At 46.9% G+C, this 19,941-nt stretch overlaps 1 protein-coding gene and 1 pseudogene across 1 annotated transcript in view; one reads left to right on the top strand and one right to left on the bottom strand.

Annotated features, from left to right (window-relative positions):
- Slc39a11 (solute carrier family 39 member 11) overlaps positions 1-19,941 on the bottom strand; it is a 442,672-nt gene that overhangs the window by 363,529 nt on the left and 59,202 nt on the right. The gene's annotated exons all lie outside the window — the stretch shown is intronic.
- Positions 2,498-3,844, top strand: LOC125407810 (cytochrome c oxidase subunit 7B, mitochondrial pseudogene; annotated as a pseudogene).

Below are 19,941 nucleotides of genomic sequence, written 5' to 3'. Positions count from 1 at the left end.
AGGGGGTAGGAGCCAGGGGTGTTAATTATCCTACAAATCCCCAACTCCAGCACAAAGAGCTATCTGACCCAAAATGTCAGAGGTTCCGAAAACAAACTGTGTGACTCCCTGCTGTCATCCTATAAATCTCAGAGGTCAAATCACTCAGGAACATTTTACACCAGTCTCAAGAAGCATTTGCCAGGCCAGGGAGATGGTTCAGTGGATAAAGGCACCTATAGCCAAGTCTGATGATCTGAGTTCAAACCCCAGTTTTGACTGGCACAGTAGAAGGTGATCACTAACCCCTACAAATTGTCCTCTGCTTTCCATTCATGTACCACAGAATGAATATATGTGTGTGCGTATATATATATATATATACAGACACCTCACTATCACCACCACACCACACCACTAAATAAAACAAAATTTAATTTAAAAAAAAAACATTTATTCAGTCACTAGTTAACATGTGACCTATCACAAAACTTGAAGAGAAATGATGGTCCAACGCAACTTCATACTCTTGCACAGTTTGAAAATACACCACAACAAACATCCCACAAGTTCTGTGTTATGGAATATTACTTTAACTATGTAAAGATAGGTTACATTTGTTTATACTGCATTTGTTTAGCAATGTAAAGATGTGTTGCTTTCCCTGTCTAAGGCAGCTGATTAGACCAATAAGAAGCTAAACAGTCAATAGCTGACAGTAAAGGGATAGGTGGGACTAGCAGGAAGAGAGAACAAGGAAGAGAAGAGAAGAGGAGAGGAGAGGAGAGGAGAGGAGAGGAAAAGAGAGGAGAGGAGAGGAGAGGAGAGGAGAGGAGAGGAGAGGAGAGGAGAGGAGAGGAGAGAAGAGAAGAGAAGAGAAGAGAAGAGAAGAGAAGAGAAGAGAAGAGAAGAGAAGAGAAGAGAAAAGAGATGGAGAGAGAATGGGAGAGGAAGAGAGGGAGATGCCTGGGACCAGTCAGGCAGTTATCTGACAGTCAGACATAGAGTAGGACATACAGAACGAAAGAAAGGTAAAAAGCCCCAAGGCAAAACATAGATGAAGACAAACAGGTAAATTAAGTTATAACATCTAGTGGTATAAGCCTAAAATAAGGCAGAGCATTCGTAAATAATAAATTTTTTGTGTCATGATTTTGGAGCTGATTGGTGACCCAAAAGAAAGCCTGCTACGTTCAGAACCCAAAATGGGGCACGGATTTCCATATGGGGCTAAGAAAGCTGGTGGGAAAAAAGATAAGGCTCCTTTAAGAGGCTCTGCCTTACAGGGAGCACTTGAGTACACCAAGCAGAACGCAAGCTAAGAAAAAACACTTGCCGCAGTGCAGGGCACCAACTTCCCAGACTGGGATGACTGAACGCAGCTCTCAGCCAGACTTGTCAGGTGCAGAGCTCGGCTGTCTCGGACCCTAGCGGGGCAGAGTCAGTCGTCAGCAAAAAGCTGCTTAGCAGTTGAAAGTTTGGCTCATGTAGTCAGAAAAGGTTAGAGACACACAGTGAAGACAGGTCCAGATGGAAGTGACCTTTAAACAGATTAGAGAATGTTTTAAAATGTGCTTAGGTTTAAGAAAGAAAAGAAAGTGGGTATAGAGAATCATAGGAAAAAAATAAATAGTTTAAAAATAATAAAGTCTTTAAAGAGAGAGTAAAGTATATAAAGAAAAAAAGGCCACATAAAGATGAAAAATACACAGGGAGTCTGAATCCTGTATGATGCTGCGTTGACTTTGAATTTTTTGAATGCTGATGAGCAAAGAGCAGCTGCTAAGAAAAATGGGACTGTAAAGGGGATTGCTAAATTAAACCAGCATAGATCCTTTAGGGATGCCTTAACTTCAAAAGGAAATCCAGAAAATGTATTGTGATGGGGAAAAGGTTATCCCTTCAAGATCAATAGAGGTGACTGGGGGAGACCACCTGAAAATCATGGCTGCAGATATAAAAAAATAAGCCAAGAAAACGTACAAGACAGGTGATGTATATACTGATCCCTCTGCGTGGTAACAGTTCTGAGACTAGACAGCAAATGTTACAACCATTTTCCCACAACTTGGCCATTATCTCAATTTTCTCAGGATCCCCTGAAGACACCATTGCCCTCAGACAACAGGAAGCAGTCTAGAGAACACAATGCCCACATTCCCAAGAAGTGAGGTTTTATTCGTCTTTATATATCTCTCTCTTTTTCTAACCACATGAGTCTTTAATTTGCTAAGCAACATGGGTAGGATTAAAGCCGTGGCTTTGATGGCTGGATCCAGCCCACTTTTTAGCTTTCTGAGATACCAGCCTCATGGTGGAGGTACTCACTGTAGCCATGTTTATTGCCACAACTCTATGGCGTTTCAAGGTCCCTGCCAGCAAGCAAGTTGCAGCAATCTGCTCGCAAACTACACTCAAATGCTGTCGCCAGACCTCCTGCCTGAAAGAGTCAGAGTTTGCCCTGGCAGGACAACCCAGAAAGCCAGCATTTTAAAACAGTGTGATTTTTTTTCCTGCTATGGCTGAAAGCCAAAAAGCACATGGTCAGTTTTTTATCAACACCATTTAAGTGTTTTGTGGCAAGACCTATTAAAAGAGCTGCAAGGTTTTGCAGCTAATGCTGAGTCAGGAAACCTCTCTTAATGAGAGTGCTTGCCTCTAGAAAGCAGAGTCCACCCGAGAAAATGCTGCTATTAAGAAGCCGTGTTTAACTCTATTCTTTTTTATCTAGAATAACTTCCCGAGTTCTCTCAAGCTTTCAAGTAGATTTGGTCAGTCCCATATTGGCATGCCATTCTGTTGTCAGAGGTTTATGTCCTGCCTGGTTCCCGCAATCATTAAGATCCAAAGAAATCACACAGAGGTCTATATAAATTATAAACTGATAGGCCTAGTTGCTCAGACTTCTTATTAACTCTTACAACTTATATTAGCCCATTATTCTTGTCTATGCTAGCCACATAGCTTGGTACCTTATTCAGCAGGGCAGTCACATCTTACTTCTTCTGTGGCTGGGACAGGACTCTTGATAACTGTTCTTATTGTATATAGTTTTACTATGTTAAAGTTAAAATCCTTTCCTTTTATTTAGACAAAAAGAGGGAAGTGTGGTGAGCTATTACTTTATGTAAGGATGTATTACATTTGTTTATGTTGTAGAATATTACTTTAACTAGGCAAAGATGTGTTACCTTTGTTTATGCTGCATTTGTTAAATGATGTAAAGATATGTTGCCTTGTCTGTCTAAGCACCTGATTCGTCTAATAAAAAGCTAAATGGCCAATAACTAGGCCATAGAGGGATAGGCAGGGCTGGGGGAGAGAGAATAAGTAGGAGGAGAGAAGAGAGAAAGGGAGGGAGAAAGAGGGAGGGAGAGGGGAGAGAGAGAGAGAGAGAGAGAGAGAGAGAGAGAGAGAGAGAGAGAGAGAGAGAAAGGGAGGAATAGAGGGAGATACCCAGGACCAGGCAGTCAGGTAGCCAGCAGCCAGCCAGAGATGGAGTAGGACATACAAAAGAAACAGTGAGATTTTTGTTTTTCAGGGCTCTTTGCAAGGGTAGCTGGGACGAATCTTCACAGAGGCAGCACCCTTCATCCACCGCAGTTCCATCTTCTTCTCCGCGATGTTGTCCTTTGACCAAAAAAGCACTAAGCCATCTCCAAGTTCAAAGCATTCAGCAAGTGGTGGCAAAACACAGCCACCAGAAGCAGACATCTAATTTCCATGACAAATGTGGAAATGCTATATTAGCAGCTGAAGGCCTCTTCTGTATTTCTGCATGGACATATACAGCAACATAAATTGGATAGAATGGAACCTGTCACCTGTTGGCAGAGTCACCTACAAGGAATGGAGAGATCAGTAGTCATGACAGCTGGTGTGATAATCAAGGAATTGTTTCAAAACCAATCTATAAGTGATGCCCAGTCAAAGAATCATGTAGTCACTAAAATATGGCATACTGAAGAAAAAATAAAGTACCTTTGAAACCTTAAAAGAAAAGAAAGAAAGAAAGAGAGAGAGAGAGAGAGAGAGAGAGAGAGAGAAAGCTAAGTAAAAACACCTGCCAGTCTGGGGCACTAACTAATAAGTCTCCATGTCATGATTTGGGAGCTGGTTGGTGGCCCCAAAGAAAGCCAGTTACAGCTCTGCTCCCTCCAATTCTCTGAGCACTAGCAACCTAAGGCTCTGGTAGCATCATCACACTAGTTTATCCCAGAGCTTTACAGATGGAAACTCCTAGAAAGCCTCTGGCAGCATGAACTATTTTCTTCTCTATTGCTTTGAGAAAATACCATGACCAAAAGCAATATAGAGAAGGAAATAGTTTATTTTAGCTTATACTTCCAGGTCACAATCCATCATTGAGTGAAATTAGGGCAACAACCTAGAAGCATGAACCACAGAGAAACACAGCTTGCTGGCTTGCTTGCAGGATCATGCTTAGCTAGCTTTCTTTTTTTTTTAAATTTAGGTTTGTTTTATTTATAGCTAGCTTTCTTATACAACCAAGGACTACCTGCCTAGGGAATGATGCTACCCATGGTGGTTTGAGCCCTCCTACTTCAAGACAATTCCCTGACAGACATAGCCACGGACTAATCTGATTTAAGCAATGCTTCAGTCAAGGCTTCTCCTCTTAGATGATGCTAGGCTATGTTAAGTTGGCAGTTAAAGCTAGCTGGGACACAGCGGTTCCTCCATGTTTGGGACAGCGCTGCCTAGTTCCTTTCAGGTTGACACCTTGGTGGAACAAGTAAATCATGAAAAGAACATTCTAGACACCTAACCAGTGACCCACCTAAGCAGAGGAGCTCGTAGCAACCAGGCACTGCTTCTCTGAGCCTGCTGCAGACCAGAGCTGTTCTCCAGGACTCAAGGAAGAAACTGAGTCAGCCATCTTGTCCCTACTCGTCATTGTCTAACATTTGATTCTGAGGCTCTAAGACAAACGCTCTAGAGGAGCCAAGCACACATCTTGCCTGCTTACAGAAATCTACTGCCAGGGTGGAAGCTTCTAGCCCCGAACAAGGTGTTTAAAATTCATACTCCGGCTTGCTCAGCTGCTAGCTTAATAAGACACCAATTACTAAGTAAAAACTACCACCAATTGAATATGGAATCAACCTTCAGGTGATATCATCTGAGACAATAATTAGCAGAAGTCAGTTCCCCCATTCTCTACTGTTATTGCTTTATTGCTTTATTGTTACTCCTCCTCTGAACCAGTCACAGTGTTCCCAGCCACTCCAGAAACCGAAGCGGGAGTGTCATAAGTTCCAGACCAGCCTGAGCTATGGAACAAGCACATGTCTCAAAACTCAAAACAAAACCTGCCTCTTATAGAGACAGAGACCCACATTGGAGCACTGGACTGAGCTCCCAAGGTCCAAATGAGGAGCAGAAGGAGGGAGAACACGAGCAAGGAAGTCAGGACCACAACGGGTGTGTCCACCCACTGAGACGGTGGGATTGATCTAATGGGAGCTCACCAAAGCCAGATGGACTGGGAGTGATGGAGCATGTGATCAAACTGGACCCTCTGAATGTGGCTGTCAAAGGGCTGACTGAGAAGCCAAGGACAATGGCACTGGGTTTTGATTCTACTGCATGGACTGACTTTGTGGGAGCCTGTTTTGTTTGGATGCTCACTATTATATACCTGGATGGAGGCGGGAGGACCTTGGACTTCCCACGGGGCAGGGAACCCTGACTGCTCTTAGAACTAGAGAGAAAGGGGGAGGTGGGGAGGGGAAGGGAAAAGGGAGGCGGGGAGGAGGTGGACATTTTTAATAAATAAATAAATTAATTAAAAAACCTGCCTCTTCTGGAGTCTCCCAGTTAGTGAGTCCATGGGGGCCACGCTAACAAATGTAGTAACAACAGTCAGCAATTAAGTTCCGTTCCCAGCCTCTCCCATTGTCCCTCACTTGAATGACCTCCTTGTCCACTTGTCCAATCACTGAGCAAATGTTCACCGCACATCTATGATGGGACAGGATGCGGGAAGCGCTGGGTGCACACCAACATGTGGCATCGGTTCAAACCACGGCATTACAGTGCTGCCCTTATCCCTTGCTGTGCCCCGTGTTGTTGGCACCGCATACACCAACACAAGGATGGCTCTGGCTGTTCCTCATAAAACATCCATGCTTTCCCCTGATGGATATCTCCAGCTCGATCAAAGCAGCAGAACACTCTCTCCTTCCTAAGGATAAGAGAGCAACGGACCATGCCATCCACATCCAGGGCCCTGGTAGCAGATGGATGAGAGGAGATGACATTCTAGGCATCCTAGCCATGTAGGCAATGCTGAGAAACTGACCAGAGAGGCCTTGGAACCAAAGATCTGGACCACTTATTCTGAAATAGTATTTATTTTGTTTTCAAAATGTCTACTTGTTCTTTTTTGCCGTGGCTTTGTTTTGAAACGGGGACTCTCTATGTATCCCAGGCCAACTTTAAACTCACAATCCTCCTCCAGCTCCAGCCTCCTATGTGCTGATTCTTGGACTATGCCACACCTGGGCCTGTTTGTTTCTCTCAAAAAAATAAAAAATAAAAAATAAAAAATAAAAAGACCCTCAGGATTCTCTGCGCCTCAGAAGTCGCCAAGTCTGGATATGCTGTGGATGAGTGTTTGGAGATCCCAGCTAGACATCCAGCAGCTTCCACTGGCAGACAGGCGCGCACCTACAACCCAACGATGTCCAGCTGCACCCTGATCCATGAGCTGTTCAGCTGTGTCACCTGTACCCATTGCTTTTCTCCTTATGAGAAAAATTCTCTGATGAAAGAAGCTTAAAGGAGGAAGGGACTCCCAGTACAAGGGCCCACTCCATCCTGGTAAGAAAGAGATGACGGCAGGAGCCCGGGGCAGCTGCTCACTCTGCAGCCACAATCAGGAAGTATAGAGAGAGAAGAAGGCCACTGTTCAGCTTTCTTCCTATTTGTCAGTCCAGGACACCTGCTCATGGACTGGCGCTGCCTATGTTTAAGATAAGTCTTCGCTTTCTCTGGAAACAGCCTCACAGAAACATTCAGAGGTGTGTGTCCATGTTGATTTTAAATCCTACACAAGTTGGCAATCAAAGTGAACTATTATATCACCACGATACAGTGGAAAGGTCTTTGCTGGTGTGATTAGGTGAAGGTTGAGAGCCACTGCTCTAGCGACAGAGAAAGCAGATGTGAGACCCACAGTCAGTCAGTCCAGGTAGGAAACCAGGAGACAACCCTTCCATCTCAAAAATAGAGCCTGAACCCTACAAGCTGGGGTCTCAGATTGGGATGCAGGGGGGAGAACACCCTCAATGCATAGCAGGAATTAAAAGATAAGCAAGAAAAAAAATAGAGGAGTCTCAGAAATCAGAAATGAATGGGCCAGAATCTGGGGGCTCCGAGCTCCATGGGGGCCTGAGGAATGATTAAGAATGGGAAAAGAGAGGCATGTTCACACAAAAGAAAAACACAACTGCCCAGATCTAAATTAATGAATATTTAGTTAAATGCCCATTAACCCTTCTTAATTATTGACTTTAGTATTCATAAAGATTTAATCTCATTCAAAAACTAATCTGAGGATTGACTTTTCTCACTTCCAGAGAATTCTTAAGCATGCACAGTGCAAGCCAAGAAATCATAGCCAATCATAAATTAAATAAAGCTTAAAGCTAAGCGGTTCCAAAGCGAAGTTATAAAAACTTCTTTCTGGCTTTTTGGGGGAGACAGAGAATTACTTTATTTTGGAATGTAAGAGCATTTTAATATATCTGCTATCAAAAAATTTTTAAATCTTGACAAAAAAAACAGGTCTTCGGAAATGCTAAAAGGCCCCTGGGATGAAGTCAGAGCAAGGGTTTCAAGATGCTTATCCCAAGCAGTTTAGCCGATGCCAGGGAGAGGCTGGGCATTGCCTTGCTAGGAGGAGAGTACCTTCCTGCCATCATCATCACTGCAGGGCACATGGCTAGAGAGCCAAGACCTGCAAAAGATGCAAGAAGCCCGTGTTGGGGAGGAGAGCATGGGAAAGGAGTACCGAGCATATGTGTAGATGGGGAAGGGGGGGGGGCTGTTGGTCGTTGCTTTTCCCATTGCTGTGGTAAAATACTCTCATGGAGGGAGAAAGGGCTTATTTTAGCTCAGAATTTGAGGGTACAGTCGATCATGAGGGAATCATAACGGCAGGAGCTGAAGCGACTGATCACACATAGACAAGAATCACGAGAGCATAAGAAAGTCTGTGCTCCGCTCTCTTCCTCCTTTTTATTTTTTTAAACTTTTATTATTTATTATTATTATTATTAAAAATTTTCACCTCCTCCCCTCCTCCCATTTCCCTCCCCATTCCCCCCATTCCGCTACCCTCTCCCTCTCCAGTACAAAGAGCAGTCAGGGTTCCCTGCCCCTGTGGGAAGTCCAAGGTCCTCCTCCTCCATCCAGGTCTAGGAAGGTGAGCACCCAAACAGACTAGGTTCTCACAAAGCCAATAGAACCCTCATCTGGCGATGGATGGAGATAGAGACAGAGACCCACATTGGAGCACTGGACTGAGCTTCCAAGGTCCTCATGAGGAGCAGAAGTAGAGAGAACATGAGCAAGGAAGTCAGGACCGTGAGGGGTGCGTCTACCCACTGAGACGGTGGGACTGATCTAATGGGAACTCACTAAGGCCAGCTGGACTGGGACTGATGGAGCATGTGATCAAACCGGACACTCTGGACGTGGCTGACAATGAGGGCTGACTGAGAAGCCAAGGACAATGGCACTGGGTTTTGATTCACTTCCTCCTTTTTATACAGTCCAGGATCCCAGTCCAGGGAATGGTGCTGCCCAGAGTGGACGGGTCTTCCCATATCGATTATCCTAACCGGCACACCCAGACACTTGTCTCCAAGCGGATTGTAGATCTAAAGTAATTGAGATTAACCCTTGCAAAGCCAGTCCCTCACCTGTGCACGGTCAGGGACTCCACATTCCATGCTGCTGTGTGGGGGGAAAGGAGGCCAGAGCTGGCCTTACGTGGGCTCTGGGTAAGGTCAGGTGAGGTCTTGTGAGTGGGTTGGAGAGTAGCCTGCAGGACAAAGATGGCCACACCCTAAACTCCAGATTCTGGAACTTCACCTAATTTAAATCAGGGTCTCTGCAGGTGTCATTAAAAACCTAAGGGTGAGATCATCTGGATTAACCAAGTGGCCCCTAAACCCTGTGACACATGCACTGTAAGAAACAGAAGACGGGGAGTTCTTGTAGTTAAACATGTTAGCACAAGATGCAGGACACTGTGGGCAGAGCAAAGATGAGGTTGTGGGGCAGAAGGGGAGATGAGGGCAACACTGAAGATGAGGAGAAGGAAATATGGAGACAGAATTGGAGATTAGGGCAATGTGGCCACGAGCCAAAGAATGCACGGAGGTGCCAGGAGTTAGAGGAGGCAGGAAGCCCTTCCTCAGGAGCCTTCAGAGGCAGCGTGGCCCTGATGACGCCCTGATTTGGGACCTCTGGCTTCAGACCAGCAAGAGAATAAAGTCTGCATACCACCCGGTAGATAAGCATTTGTTTCTGCTTCTGTCATGGAGACCTTAAGACACTAATACACACTGATTTTTTGCCATTCTTGTCACAGGACAATGGGGAGGCTCTGTATGCCACACAGATTAAAGGCATACACATGTACCATTTGTTATCACAGGAAAATAATAGGCATGTAGCAGAGGCCAGAGGGGAAGCCATGCCAGTTATACAGAGGGGAAGCCATACCATACAACACGAGCTAGGACCCTGGGTCCAGGTGAGAGCAGGAGATTCCTCCTGCCTTTCTTAGGTTCCTTTCATAACTTGGGAATAGTTTTATTAAGCTAGAAAAATACTGAATGGGGGAATGAGGGGCTGGAAAGTTGGCTCAGCAGTTGGGAGCACTGGTTGCTCTTACAGAGGACTGGAGTTCAATTCCAGGCACATACATGGCAGCTCACAACTGTCTGTAACTCCACTTCCAGATTAAACCCCTTGCACCAATGTACATAAATTTTAAAAAATTAAAAATAAAAGAAATTAACAACCCCAATATGCTTTTTTAAAGAGCTTTTTTTTTCTTACTTACTTAATAAAACCAGAGGGGAAACCTAGCCAAGAAACCAAGACCCCTAAGCCCAACATTCCTTCTGCCCGAAGCCTCTTGGGCAGATGACATCCCTACCAATTTGGAACATCGGGTTCCCCTGAGAATTGCCACACCTGTTTTAATCCATTGTTTCCCAAGAATTTTCTCCCTTCCATTGGCCAGCTGCATAACTGGGTCATATGACCAGAGTCAAAGTCCTAAGGGAGGTGCCCTCCCCCACTGCACACTCCCTCCCATGCCCACAGGTCCCAGGGCTGCCTGTCACCACCAGGCCAGCCTCGATAACTGAGTGACTTTTTTTTACTCCCGACAAGTTCACAGACAGACAGCTGGTGAAGCCGTGGCCCAGGCTACAATTCTCCAGCCCGGGAGGGCCATACACCAGAGGTCCACATTACTCTGAACACTGCAAGCTCCCTACATGTTTCCAGATTACCGTGAGGTCAAGGCAAGAGTCCTTTTCTCCTCCCTCAGCCCAGAAAATTACAATACACGGGCTCTGGACTCATACCAACTTGCTGCCAGGGGATCACCTGATTGCTAGACGTTAGAACCCTAATGTGGCTTCTTCTGGGGCTGAGAGGGCTAGGCCAAGTTCTTCCAGAACCTTCCAGAGACATGCCCTCTTTACCAAAAGCCTTCTTTGTGTTTATTTTACTAACCACTGAGCAGCTCTCTGCTGACTATAAGACTCAGATTGCTACTTCGCTAACTCGCCTCTAAAAACGAGAGTCACAAAACAGTTTGGAAGGTTCTGGAGTGATGGCTCAGGAGCTGAAAACACTGGCTGCTCCTGCAAAGGATCCGGGTTCAGATCCCAGGACACACATGGATCTGTGTTGGATCGCCACCCAACCATGTATAACTCCAGTACCAGAGAATCCAATTTCCTCTTATGGCCTCTAAGGGCACCAGGCATCATGAGGTATACATGCAGGCAAAACATGCAAAAACATAAAATAAAAATGAATCATTTTTTTAAAAAAATTGGTTTGACACAAATTTGTCAAGTGAAAGTTAAGAATTAATTCTTTCCCGTTTTTCATGCACCAAAAACACACAGACGCCACGACCAATCAGCACTTGGGATCAATGTGACCAACCGAGCTAGGGAATTCAGGGGCTGCTACCAGAGCCCAAAGCAAGGAAATTGGATTTTAATTTGCCTCTGCCTTGCTCTGCTTTTGGAAATATTAATAATTGATAAACATGATACGCGGCAGTGCCTTCAACCCCAGACACTGCAGGTCAGACATCACTGCTGTGGGGCGTAAGGAATAAATGAACCCACGGACATGAGTTTGAGAAGCAAGGCGAGCGACCACAGAAACACATCACCCCAAACAGTTAACTAGCCAAGTGGCTCCCAACTCTGATGCCACGCTCCTAACACATGGACCAATTAACTTGCTCAGCCCTGAAGGGGATTACAGTGAGTGTGGACCAGCCCTCTCTGGGGGGCAGGGGAGGCATTTAATAAGCATTTGTCAAATAAATGAACGGCGATCTGCATTTTTTAGGACAATTACTTTTCACAATGCACACCGCCCAGCCGGACTCCTAGTGAAAAATCTCACAGCTATCACTAAGCCAGGAATTAATCAAAGAAGTGAGCACAGCTGCTATTCCAGGGGGCCGGTGGGACTCCAGGTGATTAGGCTGGCAGGGGACAGGGGGGAGCTCACCCTGAAAGGCCCCTGCCCCTCCAAGTGCTTGCTAATAATTCCCTTCTTTCGCTGAGCATCTCCCCCAAGGAGCCCTTGTTGGCCAGGCTGTGATTACCACTCTCCCCGGGACCCTATGCCATGGCCTGTAAATGCCACAGGGCGGAGGTCACTAAGGGCTGTGGTAGGACACTGTGGGTGGTGAGGCAGGACCCGCAGAGGATGTGGAGGATGTGAACGGTCAACGGGGTGAGGAGAAGGAATCCCTACTCTCTCCCTTCTTGTTCTGTTTGGGTTGAATGGTGCTGGTGTCATGATGGGGGCTTTGTGCATGCTGGGAAATGGTCTAGCGTTGTTCTGTGGAGGATCGCATCCCCAGACCAGGTCAGGCATTGTTGGTGGGAACACCGAGGTGAACAAAGGCACAGTGTGGGGATGTTCCCATAATCCCAGTACTCAGGAGGTTGGGCAGGAGGATCACCAACCAGCTCTAAATCAGCCCGGGCTAAATAAGGAGACTCATTCTCAAAAACAAAACCAAACAAAAACTCAGTGGCACAGAGGTAGAAATTAACTGCAAGAATCGGGTCAAGTACACTTAGCAAGCCAAGCTGTGTGGGTTTCAGCAGGCATGCCTGCTGAGTCTGCGCTGATGCACCCAAACCCACATCCACACAATCCCATGACCCACCCAGCAATGCAACCCTCCACCACAAACTCTCTTAGACCATAAAAAAAAAAAAAACAACAAAAAAACACGGCTTAGGTCGACTTACCACCCACTATGCATAGAAATTACTTCAAAGTCAGAAAAATGAACTTTCTTTCTACTCACCCCAAACTCATTTCTTTGAGGGTAAAGCCTTGAAAATTATATGTTGAGAAATATGTAAGGTTTCCCAGTAGAGAGAGTGTGGCTTGTTCAGAGGACCACTAGAGAAAAATCAGGAAGCGGTGGATTATGGGGATGGGGGGAAAAAGGGGCTGGAGCAGAGGAGATGTTGTAATAGAGAATCCAAGTCCCATGGCAGGTGAGAAACCATCCAGGGGCCAAAACTGGGCTCTGCTGTGAGCCAGAAAAGCTCATGACGTCCCACGTATTCTATAGGACACAAGCTTATGACTGCTAGGAGACCCAGAGTGCTTTCTTCACTAAGGGACAGTCAAAAGACCCAACTGGGGACTCAGAGATAGCTCAGTGCATTGAGCACTTGCTTCAAAAGCATGAGGACCTGAGCCTGAATCCCCAGAGTCCACATGAAGTTGGGCATCATAGCCACATCTGCGGTCCCAGAATCCCTATGGCAAGACGGGAGACGGAGGCAGGAGAATAACCTGCAGTTCTCAAGGGCCAGGTCGCCTGAGGTACACAGCTGCAACCAATCAATCGATCGATCGAAAGAGAGAACTTGTCTGGAACAAGGGACAAGATGAGGGCTGACACCTGACCTTGTCCTCTGACAATCCTCCAGTGATAGGGACAGAGATTGGAAGAGCCCTGGCCCAGGCTGGCTAGCCAGTCTAGCCTAATTAACGAGTTCCAGGCCAATGAGAGACCCTTTCTCTCCTTTTTTTATGACTTTAAATATTCTTTATTGACTTTATTGAGCTATATGTTTTCCTCTGCTCCCCTGCCTTCATCTCCCCTCCCCTTCAACTCTCTCCCATGGTCCCCATGTCCCAACTTACTCACGAGATCTTGGACAGACCCTCTCTTGAAGGAGAAGGACAGCACTCCTGGGGATCCTCCAGCCTCCACGTGTGTGTACACACACACCTTGTACACACATAAACACATTCTTTCCCTTGGGTGACCAACCGTCTTGATTTTCCCAGAGTCACTGAGTTGGTACTCAGGTTGCCTGGGTTACAAGAGTGAAGGGCAGCTGAGCACCGGGGTTTCAAGAGGGGCTTTCCCATTGCTAGCACTGAAAGGAAAAGTACCAGTCCTAACCATCGGGACTCAAGAGTCAGGTTCACTACTTACCACCCAACACGTAATGTGATGTGATGTTTGCACATCCAGCACAGACCCCTCCCCAGGGGTCTATTAAAGATGCAGAATATCCGGCTTTGAGGATATGACTCCAGGCCCGAACTTCAGGCAGCTCCCCAGGACATCCCCTACACAGTCATACCTGAAGGATGCAGAACCACCGGATGGAATTTGTCCCCTACCCTATCCATGGCTCCATGTATGCACCATTTCTTTTGACTTTTACACCAAGGGGCACTTTCCAAATTCAGTGCTGAGTGAACGATCATAATTGTGCATTTTGTGCACAATTATGACACTGCCTTATAAGAGGCTGCAGCAGACACCAACAAAATCCATGGCCCATTTTCTTGTCTCCCAGTTTCAAGAGAGGGTGGGGCAACCTAGAACCTCTGGCCCTCTACAGTTTCCCAACCAAAGCACAGTGGAGCACCCGTGCCAGACCATCCTTGACAGCGAGGCCAGGACACAAAAACCTGCTTAGCAGAAGCCCAGATGTGACAACCAAGGAAGTCTCCCAGAGTGCTCAGTTAAGAACCGTGAGCCTGGACAAGGGGGAGAGACATCCTTACGGGAGTGGGGGCAATCCTCCTGCCAGCTAAGGAGTTCATTAAAGTCCTGAAAACGAGGCCAGGTTGAACACTGCAGGCTCCTGGAGAGAATCATCCAGGCGACCAAGGGCTATCCCATGTCTAAGGGGAGGCCTTCTGTCGTGACACTAATGAAGACAAGCAGCCTCCAGCTGCTGGGAGCTTATGCCATCTGCCCCTGCACCCACAGACACTCTTTATTATTTAACCCACAGAAATCAATAGAGGCTTTTGCCTTTTATTCGTGTGCCATTATGAGTCATATGCGATGCTTTCTAATGGCATTGTTTAAAAAAAGGGGGGGTAGAGAGGGGGGTGTTCATTTGTTAGGATACCCAGGGTAATCGGTCTGCACACTCCTCAGCCATCTAGCAGAAGGCGTGAAGCCGTCCCAGGCGGGGGCACTTGACGCTGCGCCCCCACTGCAGGGGAGTGCTGTTTACTATATGTGTCACTGCACAAGGCTTGGGGACTGCCAAAAGCCTCTCGTGTCTGCCTCCAGGCTAGCCTGGGCCTTCCCCACCCTTACAGCATAGAAGGACGGCGAGTCCATATATATCTTGCCGATTCTAAGATGCACTCTTGACCTCCATTCACCACAATTTAGCATCTTGAAACGCCGGATTCGGGGACTGCTAGCATGCTTGCCCAGCAAGCACCAGGCCCTAGGCTTCATCCTCGGGATAGCAGGAACTGGGTGTGGAGGGACGTGCCTGTAACCCCAGACTTCTGCAGGAAGGAGTTTCAGGTTGTCATTAGCTATAGAACAAGTTTGAGCTCAGCCTGATCCCAGGTGATCTTGTCTCAAGCAAAACTAAACAAAACACAAAAGGCCTGTGCCCACCACAGCTCCTGGCAGAGGACAACTTGGCCGGAGTTGGTATTCTCCTTCTATCATCTCCTTCTAGCAAGACTCGAACTCAGGTTGTCTGGCTTAGCAGCAAGCTACTGTTCACACCAAGCCATTGCACCACCCCAGCTTTCGCCTTTTGTTTCGAGACAGGATTCCAATGTACTTTACTCAGGCTGATTTCAAACGCTCCTCACAGCCCAGACTGGCCTGGAACACATGATCCTCCTGCCTCAGTTTCCAGGTACACACCGACGAGCCTGGCTTGAATATATGTCTTAAACCTACCAGTCTGAATTAGCATCAGCAGGGCCCCAGGCAAAACACCATGCAAAAAAGAAAAATAGAAAACTCCCTTGAGTTCAACTGACTGGAAAAATTAAAGCAAAGTATCAGATTCAAACCATGAGGGATGTGTTAAGAAATAATCCCTCTTCAGTTTATTCCATAATGTTTCCGTGTGTATGAGGAGCATACACATGTACAAACATGTATTTGTTATGCATATGATTGCTTTTATGGATATGTATAACATATGACCAAACTAAGCCTAAAAGGGTTTCCAATTTTCTTTGGGGTTCTATGTGTACATGTGTGTGCACAGTCTGTTTGTGTGTGTGTATGCATGTGTGAGTGTGCACAATGTGTGCCCGTGCGTGTGCATGTACCAACACCAGTGTCTTCCCTATCTCTTTCCACCTTATGTTTTGAGGCAAGGTCTCTCACTGGACCTGAAGCCCACTGGTTCAGCATGGCTGGCTAGCCAGGGAGTCCCAAGGACCGCCTAGTCTCCACCTTCCTCTGCGAGGACAGGGTCCACCGTGAGATTTGACTCATAATTCTGAGGGATGGAACTCGGTCCTCATTCACACAGGACAAACAGCTTTCAGACAGAGCTACCTCCCAACCCTAAAAGAGATCTTTTTGTTTGCCTAGGCAAGATTTTTGAAGCATAAATGGGTATTATAATTTGGGGCAGCTTTTCTTTCTTGGAGGGTCACAAAATAGTAATCCTCCCTTGGGCTGGCAGGGCCTTAGTGTTAGATGTAAATTATGCACTCTGACCTCACTCAGAGGTCTAGCCTGTGTATCTTGTGTAGGGCCCTTCCTTCAGCGGCCAGCCCACAGCTAGTCACCACCTTCTAGGCACGAATCTGCCTTTCTCAACCTTGTTTTCCTCCCCTGGGCTCCTCCTGAGTCCTGCATTAGGAGGGAGCCGAGCCTAACCCTCTCAGCATCATGCAGCCTTCTCCCCAACTCATTGGTGCCCCTCCCCAGCTACAGCACGTCAAAAACAAAGGTTATGGCTGGCTGAATGGAACATCTGGGGGTGACGCATCCCTCCTACCATGGACTGAGTCAGAGCATCTGTGATGGACTATAAGTAGGGAGAAAACCCTCTCTGGTACCCAGAGAGGCTTCCCCAAGTGATGCTAAGTTGACAAGCACCCATTCAGCCATCTTGAAACCCAATTTCTGTGTCTCTTGAAAGCAAGTTTACCCCCTGGGGCCTGTGTGCATTCTTAATCCCCTGGGTAACTGCTGTGTTCCCTAGAGGTTCCTGTGTTGGGAGCTCACCCCAAGATACCATTGTTAAGGTTGTGAAGCCTTTAAGGGGTGGAGTTAAGTGGCCATGATGGAGATAAGTACTGTTAACAGTTCAAAGTAAAGTCTGCTAAAATACTTTTGTGTGTCATACACAAACATACACATAGATAAATGTACATATACATGCACACATATACATATTTGACACACATGTATGTGCACGAATCTATCTTCTTAGAGATACATGCATGGATGCCTATAAAGCTAAATTATATAATGGGACTGTGCATATTTATATATGCAAATATTAATTTGAAAACAAATACATTTGCATGTACCCTTATATCCTTCCATGATGATAGTGTTACTCGGGAACATACCGGATGGCTTGGTGGCCTATCACAGGCACCTTCTGAGCCACCAGGGCCATGTCACCTCTCCCTCCTTTGCTGTGTGGTACCCACTGTGGGGCTGTGCATTTGGATCTGACATACCTTCCTGAGAAACCTATGGGATACCTCTGCACTCACTGGCATAGATCACACTCTCTGCTTTATCGACAGGGTTTCTCTGGGTAGCCCTGATTGTCCTGGAACTCGCTCTGTAGACCAGGCTGGCCTCGAACTCAGAGATCCACCTGTCTCTGCCTCCTGAGTGGTGGGATTAAAGGCGTGCGGCACCACCACCCAGCCTAGGCAACACTCTTATGCACATCTCAACAAGCACTGATGAGGATGCTTCCATAACATCCCTTCCTCGAAGGGCAATCTGGGTCATCAGGAAAGGACAGGCATTGCCAAGTCCCACTCCTGAAAGCAGTCTCCACATTTATGTCACTGCCATTGCAGGGAAATGGACAGTCTTTATTTTGCCCAGTGCTAAGGGTTAGTCATGAATCTTCACCAGTGTCCCCATTCGGGGGCTGAAACAGCAGCTTTGCCCTCTGAGAAGCAGATGCTTGAACATCCCAGCCCTGTACCTGCCTTGATTTCAACACCTGTAAAAAAGACACACGTCGAACTGGGTGTGGTGATGCATGCCTTGATTCCCAGTACCCAGGACAGAAGCAGGCAGATTTCTGAATTAGAGAACCTAGTTTACAGGGTGACCAGGGCTTTCCAAGACAGCCAGGGCTACAGAGAAACCCTGTCTCAAAAAAACCAAAGCAAACCAAACTCCCTCACCACCCCCCAAAAAATCGATGTTGGAATGCTACATTGAAGCACGTGACAGGGAACCTCTGCGCCACAATGAAATTTAGCCGGCCTTCTCTCTCTCTCTCTCTCTCTCTCTCTCTCTCTCTCTCTGTCTCTCTCTCTCTCTCTCCTCTCTCTCCTCTCTCCCTCTCTCTCCTCTCTCTTCTCTCTCTCTCCTCTCTCTCTCTTCTCTCTCTCTCCCTCTCTCTCTCTCTTCCCCTCTCTCCCTTCTCTCCCCCCCCTCTCTCTCTCTCTCCTCTCCTTTCCTTCTCTCTCTCTCTCTCTCTCTCTCTCTCTCTCTCTCTCTCTCTCTCTCTCTCTCTCCCCCTTACTCCTTTCATGGCCACACGTTTCCCATCTGGTTCCCCACAATTATTTGCCTTCCCTGCTGATTGTCAATACCGTTTGTCTCCCTCCTTGGTTCTCCCAACCGTGAACCTTCCTCCTTACCGCGGTAATCCATCTTTCCCCACAGGAGCCCTTCTTTGGTCCCAAATCTGACTGACTGTTTTCTGTAGGTGGTTCTTGAGCCCGCCTCATTGCCTAGGCATGTGACAATCAGTGAGTCCACGGCCATAGCACTTACGTTCCACTGCATGAACCCACACAGAAAGTGACAGAAGGCCAAGGCCAGAGTCCACTGTGACTCTCTGAGTGGCTCATCTACTGCACACTGCCCCTGAGGAGCATACACCCAGACCTTGGATGGAAGCGTGTGCCCCTTCTTTATTGTTTGAGAAATGCCAAGGGACACTCTCCTGGTCTTTTGCTGTAATTTCCCTGCCCTATGTTTGTCTAGAATCTGCTCACCAAACCTATAATCGCATGGACTTCTCTGAGGGAGCTGACTCATTGTGGACAGGAGCCTGGCTGCCCGGGCTGCTCAATGACTTCGGCAGGATTCCTCATTCCCATCTGGAGATGGCTCCGTTCCCAGTCCCTATTCCTCATGGTTGGTTTGCACTTTGGTACAGACTGGAATTGAGGGGGGTGGGGAGAGTTGGTGAAGTGCTTGAATCAAGCATGAAGACTCAACCCTCAAAACCCATGCAAAAAACCAAGGATGGTGAGAAATGCTTGCAATCCCAGCACTGGGGAGACAGAGACGGGAGGGGCCTGGAGCTTGCTGACTGACCTGCCTAGCCAACTCTGCGAGCTATAGGCCAGTGAGAGACCCTATCTCACAACAACAGAGTGGAGACAGAAAGATGGTTCAGCGGGTCAAGACAGTTGCCATTTAACGACCTAAATTCAATCCCATGGTCCCAAACAGTGGAAGAAAGGAACCAACTCATACAAGTTGTTACCTGACCTCCACACATGTGCATACCTGTGAACACACATAATATGCACATTATGGGTACTGTGGTACCGCCTTTAATCCCAGCACTCAGGAGGCAGAGGCAGGAGGATCTCTGAGAGTGTGAAAACAGCCTGATCTACATAGCAAGTTCCAGGCCAGCCAGGGATACATAGTGAGACCCTGTCTCAAAAGCCATAAATAAATATGTCATTTTTAAAACACCAGAATAGATGACTCCTGGGAAATGACACTCAAAATTGACCTCTGGCTCACACACACACACACACACACACACAAACACTCATATGTACACACAAACAAAATTAAGTTTGCAGTGCGATTTCTACCCATTTTCCTCCACTGTGATCTCTCCTATTCCCAGTTCCAGTGCCTAAAAGCCAAACGCAACAGCATTAGCCACAGGCCACCAGAAGAGGCTCTCCTGGCAGCAGGGAAGGTCAGAGGAGGTCGGAGTTGACACTGAGCAGGATCAAAGCCACTTTCAGAGGATTCTTCAGCCGGGTACGGTGACCTTTCAGTCCGTGTTTACTTGGGAATGACCTTTAAGCAGCAATCAGCGAGGATGAAATGCTTCAAAGGAATAAATTAGATAATGCAGATGTCCCCCAGTGGTAAGTTACACCCAAGGCATCCAGCTGACAATGAAAGTGGCCCTGCCCTGGGAAGCCAAG

The sequence above is a fragment of the Myodes glareolus genome, chromosome 9 (assembly GCF_982192425.1).
Source record: "Myodes glareolus chromosome 9, mMyoGla1.1, whole genome shotgun sequence".
NCBI classification, from domain to species: Eukaryota; Metazoa; Chordata; class Mammalia; order Rodentia; family Cricetidae; genus Myodes; species Myodes glareolus.
The sequence above is the reverse complement of the archived record's forward strand: the minus strand, read 5'-3'. Positions and strand labels throughout refer to the sequence as shown.